The following is a 19,583-nucleotide window of genomic DNA, read 5'->3' on the forward strand; positions in this document are numbered from 1 at the left end:
AAAGAAAGAAAGAAAGAAAGAAAGAAAGCCTCCATCTTTTATCTTCAGGAGTAGATTTGGGTTCAAACACTGAATGAGGCACAACGCCATCGACTGATAGCAATGCAGACACGGGGCAACCGTGAAATGATTAAATCCATTTGAATCTAAAACAGAAGAAAAGAGTTGAATTCTGGACACTATTTTGGAGTTAAGAAAAGTACTTCAAGTGTTTTTCTGAAATATATGCAGTGTATTTGATATTCTTCATTCTTATCTGGCATATCACTTTATCAGCAAAGAAATGAATGCTTAGGAAATAAATCTGTGCACGTGTCGGTTAAAAAAAAACAATGCCTGACCAAGAGTAGCCTCAGTAAACAGATTTAGACATGCAGAAGTCAGTGGCCACTAGCCTTGACTCAACAGTTTTGCGACTGTCTCTCTAACTCCTTTGACCTTTTCTGACAACCGCAGCTTCAGAATCACAAGATGGCTGCCATGTCTCCAGCCATCAAATCCAAACCGTGAGGAATGAAGGGTTTTCTTTTCTTGGGCTTCTACTATTGATTACAAAAGTATGGTTCTCCCTAGAAACTTACTGCTGCATCTCATTGGCCCAGAACTATATTCCAAAGCCACTCTTAACTACAATGGAAACTAGAAAATCAAGTATTTCGTTTTCCAGATACTACATGTCTTCTTTCCTGAATTGTAAGATGCAAAAGACAAAACAAACCTAATCCCAAACTCGCTCATGGTTTGTTTTGCTTTTTCGTACATGGGTAATGGACTTAATAGGTTCATCAGAAGAACCTAGAATAGTTCTGAACCATGGGATGACCCAATAACTTTCATGATCGGACCCCTCAGGCTTTGAGACACTCAAAGGAGCTGTGAAGCTGAGGGCGGACAATAGGAGCTGGTCCCTGGGAGTCTGTGGGGTGTGCCAGACACGGTCCCCAGACACTGCCCCGTCACCAGACGCCAGATTGGCCTTTGGAGGCCTGTTTTAAGGTTCTGGGTTACAGTTTTATGATATGCTAACTGGATTCGACTCTGAGTCTCGGCTCTCAATCCTGTCAACGAGGAAAAGGGGACTGTTCTTTTCCCTTTGGAATATGAGGGGGTTCAAAAAAAATATTCCAAAAAGGTTGTAAAAGCCTGAGAATATAGCGAAAACAGGAAATATCACATCCTCCATGTTAAGATTAGTCCTCGAAGAAGAGTTTACAAAAAAATCAAAAGGTGCACATGGGGATCGGTAGCTTGCTGCCTGTCCTGGGGGCCTCCCTTCATCTTTTCCAGTTTTCTCTAAAACTCAGCCCCCAAATCCTCCTGTGGTCTGCAGATGTGTTGTCACTTTGGAGACCCTTGGGAACCCAGCTGCCTCTCGCTGGCTGGTGCCCAGCCCCCCAAGGGCGCTTCCTCTGCAAATGTCGTGCTGTTTTCATCTGCAGACCCCCGCATAGACTCGGCATGCCTAGGAACCGTCCCCGCTCGGCTGCTGCGAGCTGCCTTTTCATGTCTGAACAGGCTTAGTGGCGTGAATCAGTATTGAGTGCTTCCAAAAATACACCCATCTATCGTCAGATTACCATTCCTCCATCAGGATATCATGAATATTAGGTGAGACAAATACACTGTCAGATGTAATGACACCCTCCTCCCAGGTCCCTCATAAAGAAGTATTGAGAACACATAATTGCCCTCAAAAGATGTCTACTTTATGATAATCGTTACCTAAATATTACACACCAGAGATTTGTACTATTAAAGAGGGCTGAAATTACTCATGAAATATTAGCTGTGTTTTACTTAAGCTCTTTGGACCCAATTCATAAAAATTAATTCATGGTTTGTGAGAGTGATCTCTATTCCTTAATAGAATACTTCTGTAATTCATTAAATTTCTTAATGCCATCACCCCCGATCACATACATTTCTAGTCTTTCAGAATGAAAAAGAAAAAGTTAAAAAAAAAAAAACCCGAACTTTCAGCAAGTCGAGGAAACATCAGAGCATTCAACCAGGACCCAGCTCTCAACAGATCATGAGAAACTTACAGAATGCGGAGGAGACAAAATGCAACAAAAGTCGACCCAGATATGTCTGCTTTTCAAATACATGGGTGACCATTTGGGAGTAAACCTACATTAAGAAAATGTTGATTTTTGAGGAACTGCTCTAAGAATAGACGGGTCCTCTCTGATCAGGGAACCCGGGTTTCTAAATTGTCAAGGCACATCCTAGACTTCCTGGAATTGCATGTCCACAAGATTCTCTCTATCCTTACGCCATTAACAACAAGGAGCTCTGGGTCCCTTGGGGAGACTGGGACCCGCTTGCTGCTCAGCCTCATGTAAGAGGCTCAGGGACGCCATACTGTAAGATGCAGTTTATGATTTCCCGCAACGATGACTGAGTAATTGTTAGTTCGGCTCATCGATTCACGTGGTCTCCACCTCTGGGCTCTAACACCATGAGGGCAGGGCCTTCGTCTGTCCTTGTTGACCTTTGAACCCTTGGCCATGTGATAGAATTTCTGTCAATATTTTTATTTCAAAAGCTAACATGCCTTACTAATTTACTCTTGCCCAACAAGGAGAAATGATATCATTTCAAGTCACCATACGTTTATTGATTTTCCACTACACATAAAGATGGAGAAAATAATCCCTTACATTTATAGTTTTCTTAAGAGTGTACTAACTTCTCATGTGTCATGGAGTGTTATATTCACATTAACCCTTCGGGGAATTAGGGCCCATTTTCTTCCAGTATTTTATAAGTAAGGATACTGAGATTCCAGGAAGAGACATTATGCCAAGCAACCCCACAGTGGGGTGGAAGGTGCCAGGGCTGGACATCAGCACACGTGGGCTCTATATCCATCTGCCACTGTTTACAATGAACAAGTCACTTAACTTTGGTGTCTTCAGTCGAGAAATGATTCAGAACACAATGACTTATTGTTCTCTAATAATTGTTAGGAACAAAATGAACAAATTCCTCTCTGATTAAATTAGTCTCTGCTGAGAGCACTCGCCCTAAGAGCTGTGCAGAGAGACGGGTGTGCGGTGTCCCCAGGATGCTGTGCTCAGCCTCCTGGAATAGAAGCAGATGTCAGGAGCATGAGCAAAGAGAGGCGGTTCTCTCCCGTGACTCCAGTCTGGGCCAGGCAGCCCCAGGCTGGACCAGCCGCTCAGCAGGTGAGTCAGGCACTTTCCTATCTCATCCTTATAGTGATGGCTCTTGACCTCATGGTATAAAGGTGGCTTCTCCCCCTCTTGGCATCAGGACTACATCCCAGACAGACGGGTGAAGGGCAGTCGGCTCTTGCTAGCCATCAGTACAACCGAACATTTTACTCAACAGAATCCCACTTAAATCGCACTGGCCAGAACTGGATCTTACGTTCACCTCTGGCTAAAGCGAGGGTGGACTTTTAAGCATGTTAGCCTCCTGCACAAAAGTGTGGTTTTCTTCCAAAGGAAGAAGAGTAGAACAGATGTTGGCTGGGCATCAACTGTATTCCTGCATGTGCTGGAATGAGTGAGGACAGAGTTAGGACAGAACTTTTCCAATTTATTTTGTGAATCCATACACTGGGAACCTGGAGGTCAGCGTGCGTGCGGATTGAATTACATCCTCCCTCCAAAAGCTACCTGTTGAAATCCTACCTCCCAGGACCTCAGATGGTGACCTGTTTTGTCAATAAGGTCATTGTAGGTGTAATTAGTTCAGATGAGGTCATTAGAATGGCTCATAATCTAATATGGCTGCTGTCCTTATAAAAAGGAGAAATTTGGACACAGAAACCCATGTAGGGAGAACACTGTAGGAACATGAAGTAGGCCATCTACCAGCCAAAGAGAGAGGGCTGGAATAGATCCTTCCCTTGCAGCCCTGAAAGGAGACCAACACTACAGCCCCTTGACCTTATACTTCCGGGCCCCAGAACTCTTGAGACAACCAATAAATTGCTTTTCAAGCCACTAGTTTGTGGTACTTTCTTACAGCAACCATAGCAAGCTGACACAGGGCGGCTACAGTAGATACTCTTTCCCATGTTTTTTGACCATGAGGCATTTTTTCTCAAAACACTTGAAAAAAAATACTATCCTGCAGAATGGATTTTTTCCCAGTTCCATTGAAGTAGAGTCATTTCACCTAAAACCAGGGTGTCTGACATCCCACAGCACTTTGCTTTTGACCATACCATGTACTGAGTGTTCAGTAATTGAGTTTAAGTGTGTGTGTTTCAACGATTTTTCTCCAGGTTGGAACCGTAACGTCAAGCCAAATAAAGATAACAGTAATATCAACTACCGCTAGGGTACTTTTCTTTATGTCAGCCATCGGGCTTAGCGCTTTACAAATATTTTCTTTTCTGACCATCGCAACAGAACAACGAAGTAGGTACCACTACCCTTTCCAGTTTACAGATGTGAAAACTTAGGCTATAAACAGTTTCTTGACACAGTGAGTGTAGATTATTGTTGACTTTTTAAAGTAAACTTCTCTATTAACGTCTAACAAGCCTAATGAAAAAGCATACAAATCACAAGTGCACAGCCCAATGAATTTTCACAAAGCAAAACCACAATTTATGCAATCACCACGAGAACATCACAAACACCCTCCTTTCCAAAGATTAACACCACCCTGACCTCTGTCACCATAGAATACTTTTGCTGGTTTTAGGCTTTAAATAATATAATAAGCACTCTTTGGTGTCAGATCGGGTCTTTCTTTTCTTTTTCCTTGTTTCCTCTGATTAGAAAAAGTCAGACAATGCAATGGAGCAGCAATGATACTCTCATTATATACCCAATAGAAACCCCTACATATGTGCCCCAAACACACACACACACAAACCTTCCATAGAAGGACTATTTGTAACAGCCAAACCTGGAAATGGTCCAAAGATCAGCATTGCCCTGACACCCAAACTAGACAAAAATGGTCTAAGGAAAGAAAACCACACCAACCCTGATGAACAAAGGGGCAAACAATTAGCAAATCAAGTGCAGCAATATGGGGACACTATAATACTACAACCAACTGTGGTTTATCTCAAGAATGCAAAGGTGGCTCAATATCTGAAACTCAATCAGTGTAATTCACAATGTATTAAAAGTCTAAACACACAGACACACACACACACACATACCCCACATGATTATATCGATTGACGGAGAAAAAAATTTCCACAAAATTCAACAACCATTCATAATTTAAACACAGGGGAAAAAACTTCTTAGTAAAGTAGGAATAGGAGGGGATGTCTGATAAAGGCCAACAACCAGAGCCAACAATCAGGAATAACTTTAGTTAAAACTATACTTGATGATGAAAGACCAAATATTTTCCCCCGAAGACTGGGGACAAGTCAAGGGTGCATTCTATTACTGCTCCTATTCTACATCACCCTGGAGGTCTTATTCAGCCCAATAACATAGGAAAAGAAATATGAAGCGTACAGATTATAACAAAATGAATAAACCATCCCTAATTGCAGATAATATGATTCTCTTTTTTAAAAATTCCAAGGAATCTTTTTTAAAAAGATAGCCTTCTAGAATGAATAAGTGAATTTTGTAAGACTGTAGGATATGAGACCAACACACAAAATTTAGTTGTATTTCTATACACTAGCAACAAACAATCAGAAAACAGAATTTCAAAAAGTAATATCATTTCCAAAGCTCCACTTTCTTATAAAATCACACAGACTTAACTATATGATCCAGCAACCCCACTCCTAGGTATTTATTCTAGAAAAACGGACAGCAATTTTCACAAAGAAACTTGAACACAAATATTTACAGTAGGTCTGTTCATAATCATCAACACAAAACAATCCAGATGTTCTCCAAAAGGAAATGACCTCTCGCGCATCCACACAGTGGAATACTACTCAGCAATAAAAAGGTATGAACCAGTGGTACACACAACTTGGGTGAATCTCAAAGCCATTAAGCTGTGCAAAGGCCATTAAGCTGTTAAGTTGTGCCCAAGAAGTTGTGCATGTTTCCACTTCTGTGTCATTCTCAAAAAGACAAAATATACAGTCATGGCACCTCCCAGGTCAGCGGTTGCCAGGGGTGACAGTGGGTGTGACTACAAATCGGTAGCTTGGGAGAGTTGTGGGGAGACGTGTACCCTGATGCTGGTGACGGTTATGCAAATCTCTACCCGTGCTAAAATGCAAAGACCAAAATAATGAAAGCTCCACTTGGCTGCATAGTAACTCAAACACTAAAAATTTTTTAAATCAGCCGTGTGTGTATTTTTTTCATGTTTATTTATAATTGACAGATGGAGAGAGACAGAGCATGGTCTTGGGAGGAGCAGAGAGAGAGGGAGGCACAGAATCCGAGGCAGGCTCCAGGCTCCGAGCTGTCAGCACAGAGCCCAATGTGGGGCTGGAACTCACAAACCGTGAGATCATGACCTGAGTTGAGGTCGGATGCTCAATCGACTAAGCCCCCCAGGCGCCCCCATATGTGTGTATTTAAAGGAACTATCGCACATAGTGAGAAAAGTAAATGGTACAAAAGCCAGGCAAAGATGCCTCTGTGACACCTGAATGATTTTAAATATTTCAGAGGCAGTGCTCTCACCTCACTGCCACTTCTTTGCAACCCGCAAGTGCGTTTGGCCATTTGGTCAAGGATCTCGGCAATGTTCATCAGTAAGAATTAATATACTTACCTTAAAATATTTTAAATGAGTCAACTCATTTGGTTTGGCCTTGCACACCTATTCCCCAGAAAGGAATAACCTTTTAAGTAATAACATCCATTTACACCTTCCCTGGAAGAGGTTTAAATGATTATTATACTAGCTAGCCTGGTCCCTTGTATACAAAGTGTCCATAAATATCCTTGGGTCCAGGAAAGAAATGAGCTCAGGATCTAAAGCAAAGGAAAATGACATGAAGGGCACTTGGGTGCCGAGGGCCTTTCGGGGAACAGCACGGACGAAAAGAAGAGAGTCTGGGGCTCATGACACATGTCCAGCCCATCTCACCCCCAGCAGGTTTCCCTGAGGCCAGGAGGGATAACCTGTGGCTTCCGGGCGAGGCTGGACTTTGACAAGTGTCACCAGCCTTTGACTGGTATTTTAACAAACACCAAATAGTAGCGTAGACCATGCTACTATTTCTGTGAATCTGTCTCTATCAGAACAATCAGCATTGGGATAGAGCAGAATTCAACGATTCTTTGAAAACCGGGAGGAAAGAAAAAAGACAAAGGGAAGTCAAAATTTCCCCTATGTTCTCATCATATTCAGAACTGTGAGAATTAGACGAAGATCGCTGTTGAGCATTTACTGAGACATGAAACGAGCAACATACCTTATAGATAATCCAGATTTGTCCATAAGCAGACAGGCTATCATCTTTTTATTTTCTCATAGATTTTTATTCTGATTAGAAGAGTAATAATATTCTTGAACATCTTAACAGAGAGTAAAAGTCTCCTTTTCCTCTTCACCTCCACCTTCCTCTCACCTCCAAGATGAACACGGCCACAATACCAGGTACCTTTCCTCCAAAACTGTTGACAGGTAGAAGATAGGCAAATACATCTTCAAGGAAAATAGGATCTTTACTGTTTCATCTTAAGGACTTTTCACGTCAGTGTACAGAGCTCTGTATCTTTTACAAATGACTATATAGCATCCCAATGTATTTACATTTTTCATGCAATAATAGACGTTTGGGTTGACTCAAATGCTTTATCATTACAAACAATTCCTGCAATTCAGATATTCTTCTTTACACAGTTGTACAAGAGTTTCTATAGGATCACTCCTAAAATTAGATCAACTAGAACCATTCAGAGCTGTGAATATTTTAAATTATAATAGATCTTGCCAAATCATTCTTCAGCAGCCTCATGTCAATTTGCACATCTATCAATAATATATGAGAGTGCCTATTTCCCCAAACCAACACCACCCCACCCACTAGAGAGTGATCAAATTTATACATTCATATCTGTCTTTTCAAGACAAAATATGTCTTTTGTATTGATTCGATTCTTCTGAAACTTAGCATATTTTATATTGGATATTCTTCTTAGTCTATGAAATATGTGCTCCTATGATTTACCCATTTTTCTGTGGGAACGTTTTACTGCAGACATTCAAACCTCTTTGCATATCATAAATAATCATTGTTCTCAAAGATGTTTCAGTATTTGTTTCCAGTTCTTCTTTTGGATTTCGGCCTTTCGTAGTTTTTACACGTGGAATTTAAGTTTTCCATGGAGTCAGCTTGATCACTTTTTTTTTTATGGCTTCATGATTTGCTTAAAATGTCTTCCTTACTCGGTTGAGAGCAATAGTGAGCATCCTTTTCGGTAGTTTGTTCTATCTTGGTAGGAGCACATCTCTCTTCTCACATGGGGACATTTGTTTCCAGGACCCAGAGGACAAAATACATAAATTGAGTTGGAGATTTGCATGTTATTGTACCACAAGGGCTCCCAGCTTGTCCCAGGGAGTGCCGGACTGACCCCACATTAGTGTAAGACCCAGGTAAGAGAGTGGATGTTTCCCCTTGAAGCCTCGGTAACCACGAGACAGATCAATTGTCTGAGTAAACAAAGCCTTGTTCCCAAGGCAACACATACTTGGGGCCCAAGGGCACCATCTCAAGTATGATCTTCACTCCCTCTGAGAAGTCCAGGCAATAGACTTTTTACCAGTTGGAGACCAAATCCAGAATCCCACAGCCTCCAAAACAGTAAAGAATAGCGGGTGGGGGGAAACAAAAGCCCAGTTGCGTACGGCTATGTGGTTTGTGTGCGTGTACGTGTGTCTTTGTGTACACACACGTGTGTGCTTGCAGATCACCCCTTCTCTTGCTTTAGTGAGCCTCAATTGCGAGAAGATCCCTGCCAAAGACATCCTATTTCAAAGAGCTGAATAATTTGGGCAGGAATCGTTGACTCACTGACCATAATCATATGAAACTTCCTTACGTACCACAGGAGCATTTCTCTTGGTTTCTTGATGATAGCATAATCCTAGAACAGCTTCTTGAAACCCAGCCTCCATCTGCTTGTGCTCATACATTGCAGAGAGAGTCACATCTCGGTCATTAGGGCTTTCAGAAAACCTACAGGAAGAAGTTGTGAGTTCACGGGTCAAAGGGTCCAGATTTTAAACAGAGTTTAGCTTTTTCTTCCTGCTTCAGCCCAGCGGGGGTGTGTTTCCCATGAGAGGCTTGTTTTTTTTTTAAGAATAGTCATAGTAACTGGGTCATCTGGTAGAGAATTAGGAAAATCTCCCCAGGATGTGTTAATTTAGTGCAAATGGCCGGACCCTGGATGGGCGGATCACAGAGCCAACCACCCCCCTCCTGTTCTTCAAGATGAGACACAGTAGGACTCAGCAAAAAAAATAATTTGTGATGAGCATTTACCACATAAAATCACTTTGTAGTTGTTATTTTTAAAGCCCCAAGCTTTCAAGAGGAAAGACTTGTTTTCTTAGGAAAGATGAACAGCAAGATGTTCAGGCGGCGATGGCCAAAGTGAACATTCTGAGGGATTACACAGGCCCTTCTTGACACATGGGGATGCAGGAGAATTCACTGGGTTTATTTGGGAAAGAGTGCTAAAGGCGAGGAAAGTATAGTTGTTTGAGATAATATTAGAAAGTCATTTATTTAACAGGAGGAAAGCATTGCAAAGGAGTGATGTTATTATTTTGATCCTTAGGATGAAAAATTAGTAATCAACAACAAAAAATATGAATAAAAGAAAAGGCTGTATACCTAATTAGTTTGAATACATTTAATTTGTAGCTTAAAACCAAAGCTATTAGTGAGTTTAATGGTGGTTCTACCTACTGATCAATTACTGTGTAGACCAAATACATATTCCATTAGCTGCGATAACTCTAGGTTAGAATCTTTGGATTAATTGGATTAATTTGAGTTTATCTTCTAAGAATATCTATTTAGAGTCTAGATATTAATCCTTTATACTTTTAAATGGTTTAATATGTAATTAAAGCAAACGTATATTCATCCTCTTAGATGCTACGTTTTTCCAGAAATAGACAATGGCGACAGATTGTATAGAACACGACACCCGAATATCTCTGTAAGGGTTGCGCAAATGGTAGATGAAAACCTTGAAACTTTCTGCAACTGCTGGTGCTTGTCACATCTGAAATGTTTTTATTTAAGAAGATTTTCTGTGTTTTGCACATTAGCCACTTGTCTGAATTCTGGGGCACTGGTGTCTGTTACACTGAGAATGCCTTTGGCCAGAGCGGCAGATGCACGGGCTGATGGAAAGTCAGTGAGTACATAATGGGGTCCATGGCTCTCTCTCCTGCCTGACATCCGAAGCCAAAGGTCTCTTCTTAAAAGCACAAGACACGGTGGCCTCCGAGGAGGGCGTGTGTGAGGGCTGTCACTCGGAGACCTCTCTTGCACTCTCTTCCAAACCTGTGACCTGCGGGGGGGCCACCCTGACAAGCCAGTTCCTCGGGGCACAACCAGGCTGCTCAAGGTCAGCCAGTAAGAAGAAAAGCAGTTTCTGAAAAAGGGAACGACTCCCTCAGATGCCCAGGACACACATTCGCGTTGATGTGGTGGTGGCCCACATGCAGGCCACGCATCCCACCCCACGCACCCTCAATCTCTCTGTGGCATCTAGTTCATGGCCTAGTTTCAGCAGAAGAGGAGAGCTTTGGTGTTTCCTCAAGCTGCCAACCAAGATTGAACTTGATATGAATACAAAAAAAGAAAAAAAAAAGGGTCTGCTGAGAGCTGCTTTGAATGGAGGACCTGGGGGCAGAGCCCTGTCCAGAGACCTTCCGTGCCTCGGTGCCCCAGCACATCACAGCTCAGGCTCCGGGCTGCATTTGCTTCTGAGCCAGTGGCCATAATAGGGCTTCATGGTCATCATTTATGGCTGTTTCAGGTATAATTTCAGAAAATTACCGTAGTGTCTAAATGAAATGGCAGAACGGGTTAATAACAAAACCACACACTTTTTGTCACCCGATACAAAGAATTCAAACGCTAAGAAAACAGGCAAACTTCACTTTAGCAATAGAGACGTATTCCTTCCCTACTTGTACTCACAATGCCAGAAACATCAATGAATATCAAAAGATAGGAAAGTGATTGGCTTCTTAATGATTTTAGAGCATAATTCTTAAAGGGCCAGGAACTATGTTTAGGTAAAGATGATATAATAGTGATATATATATATTAGTTCTAATATATAATATATATATTAGTTCTAATATATAATATATATATTAGTTCTAATATATAATATATATATTAGTTCTAATATATAATATATATATTAGTTCTTCTTACTGTAAAAATGCATTGGTTCTTGGGATTGTAGCTATGCTAACATAGGCTTTTATTAAGGTGTTTTAAAGCTAAATCTGATAATTAAATATATTAAATGTGCATCTTGGTCATAGCATATATTAATTTTATCAGTGAAGCATAGTTTGTTGACACAATCCCAGCTAAACAAATGGTAGAACAATATACGAGGCCACAAACCAAACAGATATCCTGGAAAACACAACCCCCAACCAGATTCTCAGATACAAGTCCTCCCATGGGGAGCTGTGTTAGTCTGAAGACGCTAGCGGGCGTGAGCCGTAAAAGGGATGAGCACCCCAGGACACCAGTAAGCACATTTCCAGAACTCGCCTTTTGGTCACCCCCTGCCTCCCTCTCACTGGTGCTGCCCTTCGGTCCTGAGCCCGCAAATCACAGCCTCTAGTTATTCCCTCCTTTTCCTGAGTCCAGGGTCAATGAAGATCTCATTGCCTCCCCATGAAATCCATTGCCAGGAGAATGGAGAGGGCCATCTCTGTCTGCATACGCCACTGGGACCCACCATGTGCATCGTCACTGTACGGGGTAGGAGAGGCTGGCAGGTGGACCTACATTTGCTAGCTAGTGGCCTTGGCAAAGGAAAGCGTTGCTTTCGATATAGTAGTGCCAGCGTCAACACTGCTGGCTCTGTGTATTCCAGTGCTAGAAAATTGCACAGTTCTTTTTTTTTTTAAATTTTTTATGTTTTATTTATTTTTGAGAGAGAGATAGAGACAGCATGAGCAGGGGAGAGTCAGAGACAGAGGGAGACACAGAATTCGAAGACAGGCTCCAGGCTCTGAGCTAGCTGTCAGCACAAAGCAATGCGGGGCTCGAACCCACAAACCGTGAGATGATGACCTGAGCTAAAGTTGGACACTTAAACGACTGAGCCACCCAGGCGCTCTGAAAATTGCACAGTTCTGCCCACACCTGCCGGTGGGGTATCTTTTCCACTAGTCTGCCTGTTTCTGAGATGTCATATTTCTTGACAATACCAAATCAATAATCTAATTTGCAGCAACATACCACATTACAGTATTTTATATCACACTTCCAAGAACTAGTGGTCTGAAATCTTGACGGTCAAAACCCTATACCAACTCCTGATGTTCAGATCTTTTCCAGGAAAAAAATATAATAATCAAGCTTTTTATTATACAACACGATGTCTGTCCTTCCTACTTCTGTCAATAGACCAGTCACTTAGGCTGTGACATTTGTCACTGTTTCCTTAGCTTCTTCCTCTCTTGTATGGCTGACCACATCTTATCAGGCACCAGGTCCCATTACTTTTCAGAATGTCTTCCTCTTCTTCACCATTCCGCCTACTTGCATCGGCGTCCTTCTGCAGAGATCTGTCACTGCGTACCTGGGCTTCCCAGCCCTGCAGATGTCTCTGGGCTCTCCCTGCTCTGGCTCATTCTACTTCAACCACCACCTGACTGGTCTTCATGCAATCCCCATTCTTCATTCTGATAGCCTGCTTAGAAGTTTCCAGTGCCCAGTCTGCCTGGTCCTGCTTTCCAAGCTCTGCTACGTGTCACCCACGCAGTGAGAGGTCAGACTCATGATACACCCTCGACTGCTGCACTGACACCTCACACCACACCTTTGTCCAGGTGTGGCACCCCACCAGGAATCTACTTCCAGAACTTTCTCTTTATCAGACTCTACTCGTCCTTCAAGCTCTGCTCAAATCCAACCTTTTCCATGAAACTGCTCCCAAATATCTATGCCCAGATGGACTTCTCTCTCTGAACTTCTCCTGTCCACTGGCTCTCCAGACATAATCTGTGCATTTAACATAGCATTTCTAGGGGTGCCTGGGTGGCTCAGTCCATTAAGCATCCAACTTTTAATTTTGGCTCAGGTCATGATCTCATGGTTTGTGAGTTCAAGCCCCACATCTGGCTCTGCGCTGACAGCAGGGAGCCTGCTTGGGACTCTCTCTCTCTCAAAATAAGTAAACTTTAAAAGATAAAAATAAAATAAATTAGTCTTTCTATCTTTATTTGTCACTCGTTTCCATAGATATACCCATATAGACCCACAGTTATCCATATGCATATACACACCTATATTTTCCTTATGTAATTGCTATCATATAAATATCGTCACATGATTTGGTTTTTCTAGACACTACCAGTGTGTATGTTGGAGATCTGGCCCTATGATATGCATGGGGAAAATGGGTGGCTATTTCCTTTTTGTCCATCTTTATTTTTCCGAACTGTCTCCAATAACCATGCGCAAACTTTATCATGACATGAAAACATGTGCTTTTCAGACGACAAAACAGGAGGACAAGGAGAAGATATCAACACAAAGGATCACACCTCAACTGTCTATCCAGTAAGGAAAAAAGAGAATTTCAATGACGGTAAGAATGAATAATTGGAGAGCACAAAACTGTATCACCTTTGAAATTCAAAGATTTTTATAAAAATACTGAGGATAGCTTATCTCCCACAATACTCATATTTTTGGGCAATATACATTTAAGCACCTACTAGACCCAAGGATCATAGAGTTCGCATCCAGAAATGAGCTGTCCCTACTCCCCGCTCTAGGGCGACATCTCACAGAAGTCTACAGTAACAACCTTACGTATGTGTGTTTCCTTCCTTGAAACCCCCATGGCAAAGAAACTATATCTTTGAAAGAAAGTCATTTGATTATAGAGCTAACCTATCAACCAGAGAGATATAGATAAAGAGTTTACACGAAACATATATAATTTGATTTGAATATCTAAAACATGGTATTTGGGAACTAAAATGCTTTTGAATTTTTTTTTTAATATTTTTTTATTTATTTCTAGGAGAGAGAGAGAGAGCGTGAGCAGAGGAGGGTCAGAGAGAGAGGGAGTCACAGACTGAAACAGGCTCCAGGCTCTGAGCTGGCAGTCAGCACAGAGCCCGATGCAGGGCTCGAACCCACGAACCGCGAGATCATGACCTAAGCGAAAGTCGGACGCTTAACCGACTAAGCCACCCAGGCGCCCCGCTTTTGACTTTTTAAAGCATCTTCATAACTATTAGTTCATGTTACAGACACAACATCCCTTTCAGCAGGTAATTTTCTGCAGTCTATGGAGAGAAGAACAGGCATGAGGTGGCCCCTGGACTTGCCTGAAGTCAGCAAGATAGCGAGGCGATGATGGAAATCTGGCTTCTAATGTCAGGTCTTTCCCCTGAACAGAGTCAAAGAATAAAACTTTGTGTTGACCAGAATTCAGTCCTGGTACCAGAACCTACTTGAACATTAGAACAGAGGTATAAATAAGTCGTATGGAAAGGACCTGGTGTCCAGTGATCTCTGTTTTACGGCCACAGGCATGTGCCACCACTGAATGCTCCAGTCTATCTTTCCCGTGGGGAATCCAGGTCACCAGGAACCAGAAAGAAGATTTGTTCAAGCACATTCCATTTGACAAGCACAAATAAATTTATTCAGTTGCCTATATTTTAATACTTTACAAGCAACACCACCATCACATAAATAAAAGAAGCCAAGTTGGAAACATACCTATAACTTCAGTCTTGTGTGATGTTTCGTAAAATACTGATTTTAATATCTGATCAAATGCAGAGAATGAGTGGGAGTAGGGGACACACACACACACACACACACACACACACACACACACCATCTGTTACTTATTTAAGCCATTCTTAGACAAGAATATATTACTTTTCAGGGGAAAAATATTGTTCTTTCCAGAGGAATAGGAATGTGATATAAACAATGAGATGAGATAAAGCTGTTTATATCAAAGGGTGAATCAGATTATAACACTGAAAAATAGTACACATTTCCTGTTATTGCTGCTATAAGTAAAACAGTATTTGAAAGACAAATTACCGTGTTACTATTCTTGAAAATCCCAGGCTCTTCTATAAGTAATGACATCTCAGTAGACATGAGACTAACCGAGTGGAGACATATCTCCATCTACATAATATAAGGGGGAAAATCAATTGTTTCTCCTTCAGAACAGAGAACACTTTTTCCTTTAAGATGTAAGGAATCTACAGAAGTTTAAATTTAATTTTTTTAATGTTATTTATTTCTGAGAGAGAGAGAGAGAGAGAGACAGCGTGAGCACGGGAGGGTCAGAGAAGGAGGGAGACACAGAATCCAAAGCAGGCTCCAGGCTCTGAGCTGTCAGCACAGAGCCCAACACGGGGCTCGAACCCACGAACTGTGAGATCATGACCTGAGCTGAAGTCGGATGCTTAACCAACTGAGCCACCCAGGCACCCCGCAGAAGCTTAAATTAAAGACAAACAAATGCCACAAACAGGGAAGGAAAGATATAAGTATCAAGGATGCTCCCAGGGGACTGGACACATGGCCCTGGCTCTGGAGACCGTGTTTGGGGCATGAGCACCAGGCAGCCACCAGCAGGTCCTCAGACCGGACATGCCCCCAGCTGCGCACATGCCCGAGGGGCCGAGATGACCGCGGCTTTAACAAGACTCAGGACAATGGACAGCTATCCTCACCTCCAGCAATGGGCAGAGCGCATTGTCCATGTTGACCACACAGCAACACACACATCGTAGGCATTCACCACCCACCCCACCACTGGCCCCCATGCCGGGCGGGCATCCGTGGAAAGTAGCCTGGCTTTCACTGTGGACATACAGTGGTTTGAGCATGCTCTCAGCAACAGGCCCCAGCTTCACTCCCACCTCAATATATTTGGGTGCTCTAATCTCACCTCTTAGCAATTGGGATCTCCCTAAGGTAAGGAGCAATTACAGCAACAGAACTGGGATGTCTGCAGGCCTCAAATGTCCAGCGAGAAGCTGGCTCCAAGCCCTGTCCTCTCCAGCTGCCAACAGGGGAGCATCTGTGTCCCAAAGTGATAGGCAAAGCCGCTTGGAAGGGCAGCCTAACAGAAGGTACCTGGACACCAACCTCTCAGGCCCTGTGGTGCTCCCACTAGGAAAGCCCAGCAAATCAGGACATCAGCCACCCTCCACGTGTCATTCGGGCCCACATCGAGGTCCTGACATCGGCCTCCCTGGGCCCCACCTCTGAAAGTCCTTCCTGGCAGATCTGGGACAGTCATTCTGCTGTGAAAGATGAGAGGCTGCTTCAGGGAACCCTGGGAGTCGCCCAAGGGGCCCACGGCCTCCAGAGTCTGGCCTGGATTTTGTTCATAAGCACTGTCTCTCCCCAGTCAACTCATAAGTGGTTTTCATGGTTACAGTTGCTTTGGGCATTAGCTTCTTGAAGGAGAGAAGGACTAGGTTTACAGCAGTCGTTCTCAAGGGGGGCAATTTTGACCCCAGGGGACATTTGGTGAAATCTGGGAGACACCGTCTCCTTCTCCTCAGGAACCCAAGAAAAGTCCATCTGGGTTAATGAAGGAGACCAAAGCCGCCATTTGCCTTTCTTCACTGATAGGTCAAGCAAAACTTGCCAGGTGAAAAGGTCAAGATGATTGTGGGGTAGAATGGAAAAAATGGAGAGAAGGCCACTTTTGGAGAACACCCAGAGGTGTTCTCCTCACTAGCAGGGCCGTGCTGCACATGGATGCTTTGAAGGTAAGACAGAAAGTGGGGGACGAAGATAGTGGAAAGGTAACTAGAAATACAACGACCCAAACTGGGACAGAGGAAATGTGTTGACATTCACCTCCTTGCTCTGAGCGAAAACACCTGGAGAGTCTGTGGTCATGTTCTCTACTTATTTGAAGGGCTCCGCCTCCAGCGCTTGCCCCCTCACCTGCTGGGACATCGGCTCCATACTGACACAGAGAGACAAGCACCCAGCCCTGACTCACCAGTGCTACTTCCTGCAGAAATCCTACGGAGCCCTTTGACCTTGCCTTATCTACACAAACCCTAGACACTGTCTTATCTACACAAACCCAGGGAATGAGGATATAGGAAAGATCTCAGAGGGAAGTGATAGAGGTCCAGTTGGCACATGATGAGTTTAGTGGATCTTAATCCTTGCAACACAAAGTTGGCCTTCTTGGGATAGTTCTTAACGATTTTGATTCTAGAGATGTCCTTCAGAGAGGGGGAGAAAGAAAAATACCTATCTCTGCTCCTCCCCACTTCCCTGATTGCCCTGTCTCCTTTACTATGGTGCCTAGACTGTTCCTAGAGAGGCCATCAGAAGTCTTAAGAATTGGGAAGCTCCTCGAGTCTTGCTCAAGAATGCCCGCCTCTCTGCGGAGGAGCCACGGAGCCACGGGGGATGTGCGGCCACGTCCAGGCTGTGGGTGAGAACAGCGCTAAGAGCTTGGTCGCAGTCCCGTAACCCATCTACATCACATCTCCTCTGGCCCTTCTCTTCTCCCATCTCGTCCCCTGGCCCCCAATCTCACTGTCCCTTCTGTTTGCGCCCCTCTTGGGAAATAGTGCCTCATAGTGAAAAGAAACGCAAAGGAAAGAATACACATTCCAGAGTCACCCAGACTCAGGTTTGAAGAATCAGCTTCATCACATCAATTGCTCAACCTCAGGCAAAGTTTAACCTCTGTGTCTCCACCTGTCTAATGTGACAATAGTACTATGTTTCCCACATTTGTTACGATAATTAAATGAAATAATGAGTCTATGGTGTTTGGTATTTGGTTGATACTTGTTAAATATTTGTCTTTTTTTTACCCCCTCACTGTCTTTTCTCTCCCCCTTTTCTGATTAAAATTAGATCGGGGGAAAGAAAATGAACAAGCTATGGAAAAATCAGAGAATTTCAGATTCAGAAAGTCACAGAAGGCTCATGCAATCCAATGTGCTTATTTTGAGGGCATTGAGGCTCAGAAAAGTGAAACAACCTTCCTGAGGCCACATAGCAAGTACCTGGTAAGTTCAGAAGCCCATGAACAAACCAGATGGAGAGAGAAGGTGTGCGATTTCTATTTCTGGGTTTTGTTTGATCCATATTTCATTCAGAAAACATAATCCTGTGACTAAAAAAAAAATAGCCTAAATGATCTTTATTAAAATTCTTCAAAACTGGGATCATTAATCAATTTACACTTCTAACCCATACATTCAAATCTTTAAAATAGTTTGCCTAAGTTTTTTAATGATTTATTTATTTTTGAAAAAGAGAAGTTGAGCGAGAGAGGGGCACAGACTGAGGGGAAGAGAGGATCCAAAGTGGTCTCAGTGCTGACAGCAGAGAGCCTGACGTGGAACTCGAACTCATGAACTAAGAGATCATGACCTGAACCGAAGCCGGATGCTCAACTGACTGAGTCACCCAGGCGCCCCAATTTACCTAGTTTTACAATCTGTCCCAAACTATCCAAAGAGTCAATGCACATATTTCCTATCTGGCAAACCATGAGAATCTGTCCACACTCTGGTTTTCCTCTACCAGCTCCTGAGCCCGGCACTGAAGCCCACTCAGAGCCGTCCTCTGCGGCTGCCAGGCCTGCTTGCCCCACAACATGGAGGCTAGATGGCCACCAGAGCCCTTCTCTTTGTAGTACGGCACACCGTGACTTGATAAGACAATCAATGCTGGCCTAAGTGTTGGAAGGAAGGCTGCCTAACTCACCCCTCACACTTCTCTCTGCTTTTAGGTGAAATGTCTAATTTAGCAGTGACTCTAACGTTTTTTAAATTTTTTTAAATATTTTATTTATTTCTAGGAGAGAGAGAAAGAGAGACAGCATGAGCAGGGGAGGGTCAGAGAGAGAGGGAGTCACAGACTGAAACAGGCTCCAGGCTCCGAGCTGGCAGTCAGCACAGAGCCCGAAGCAGGGCACGAACCCACGAAACGAGAGATCATGACCAAAGAAAAAGTCGGACGCTTAACCGACTAAGCCACCCAGGCGCCCCTAGCAGTGAGTCTAATGTTGAGCTGTTTCTCAGAAAGGCTTTCTCAGTAGAAGAGCATGTGTGTGTGTGTGTGTGTGTGTGTGTGTGTGTGTGTGTGTGTTTGTAGGGAGGAGGGGATGCTTTCTTTGTTCCCAAAGCCCCAGAAGAGGCTCCTCTGACTTCAGCACCTGGACCCCTGTCTGAGTCAGGCCCTGTAGTCATGAATTCTTTCTTCAAAACCATTCATAAAAACAAGCATGCATGACTAACTATGAGACGAAGCCAATGACACAATTGATGGGACTTATCTCATCTACCCAGCATGTCAGCTCGACGTTGAAGGGGGAGATTTTTGGCACCAATTCCCAGGCTGGAAAAAGATAAAGAACTCAAAGCAGTAAGCATTTATGTATGGGTAGCTCTGG

General features: G+C 43.2%; 1 long non-coding RNA gene across 2 annotated transcripts; it reads left to right on the forward strand.

Moving 5' to 3' along the window:
• Window positions 1-8,643: 8,643 nt before the first annotated feature.
• LOC120228371 lies at window positions 8,644-17,537 on the forward strand. 2 transcript variants are annotated; one of them, XR_005527480.1, is made up of 4 exons: window positions 8,644-8,754; window positions 10,040-10,124; window positions 13,650-13,742; window positions 17,478-17,537. It is a non-coding gene; the product is annotated as an uncharacterized LOC120228371 (long non-coding RNA). The 2 variants fall into 2 exon arrangements; XR_005527479.1 differs by lacking the exon at window positions 17,478-17,537 and adding an exon at window positions 14,434-14,839.
• The last annotated feature ends 2,046 nt before the right edge of the window (window positions 17,538-19,583 follow it).

This window comes from Hyaena hyaena, unplaced genomic scaffold (assembly GCF_003009895.1).
Source record: "Hyaena hyaena isolate Hyena2069 unplaced genomic scaffold, ASM300989v1 scaffold_22, whole genome shotgun sequence".
Classification (NCBI taxonomy): domain Eukaryota; kingdom Metazoa; phylum Chordata; class Mammalia; order Carnivora; family Hyaenidae; genus Hyaena; species Hyaena hyaena.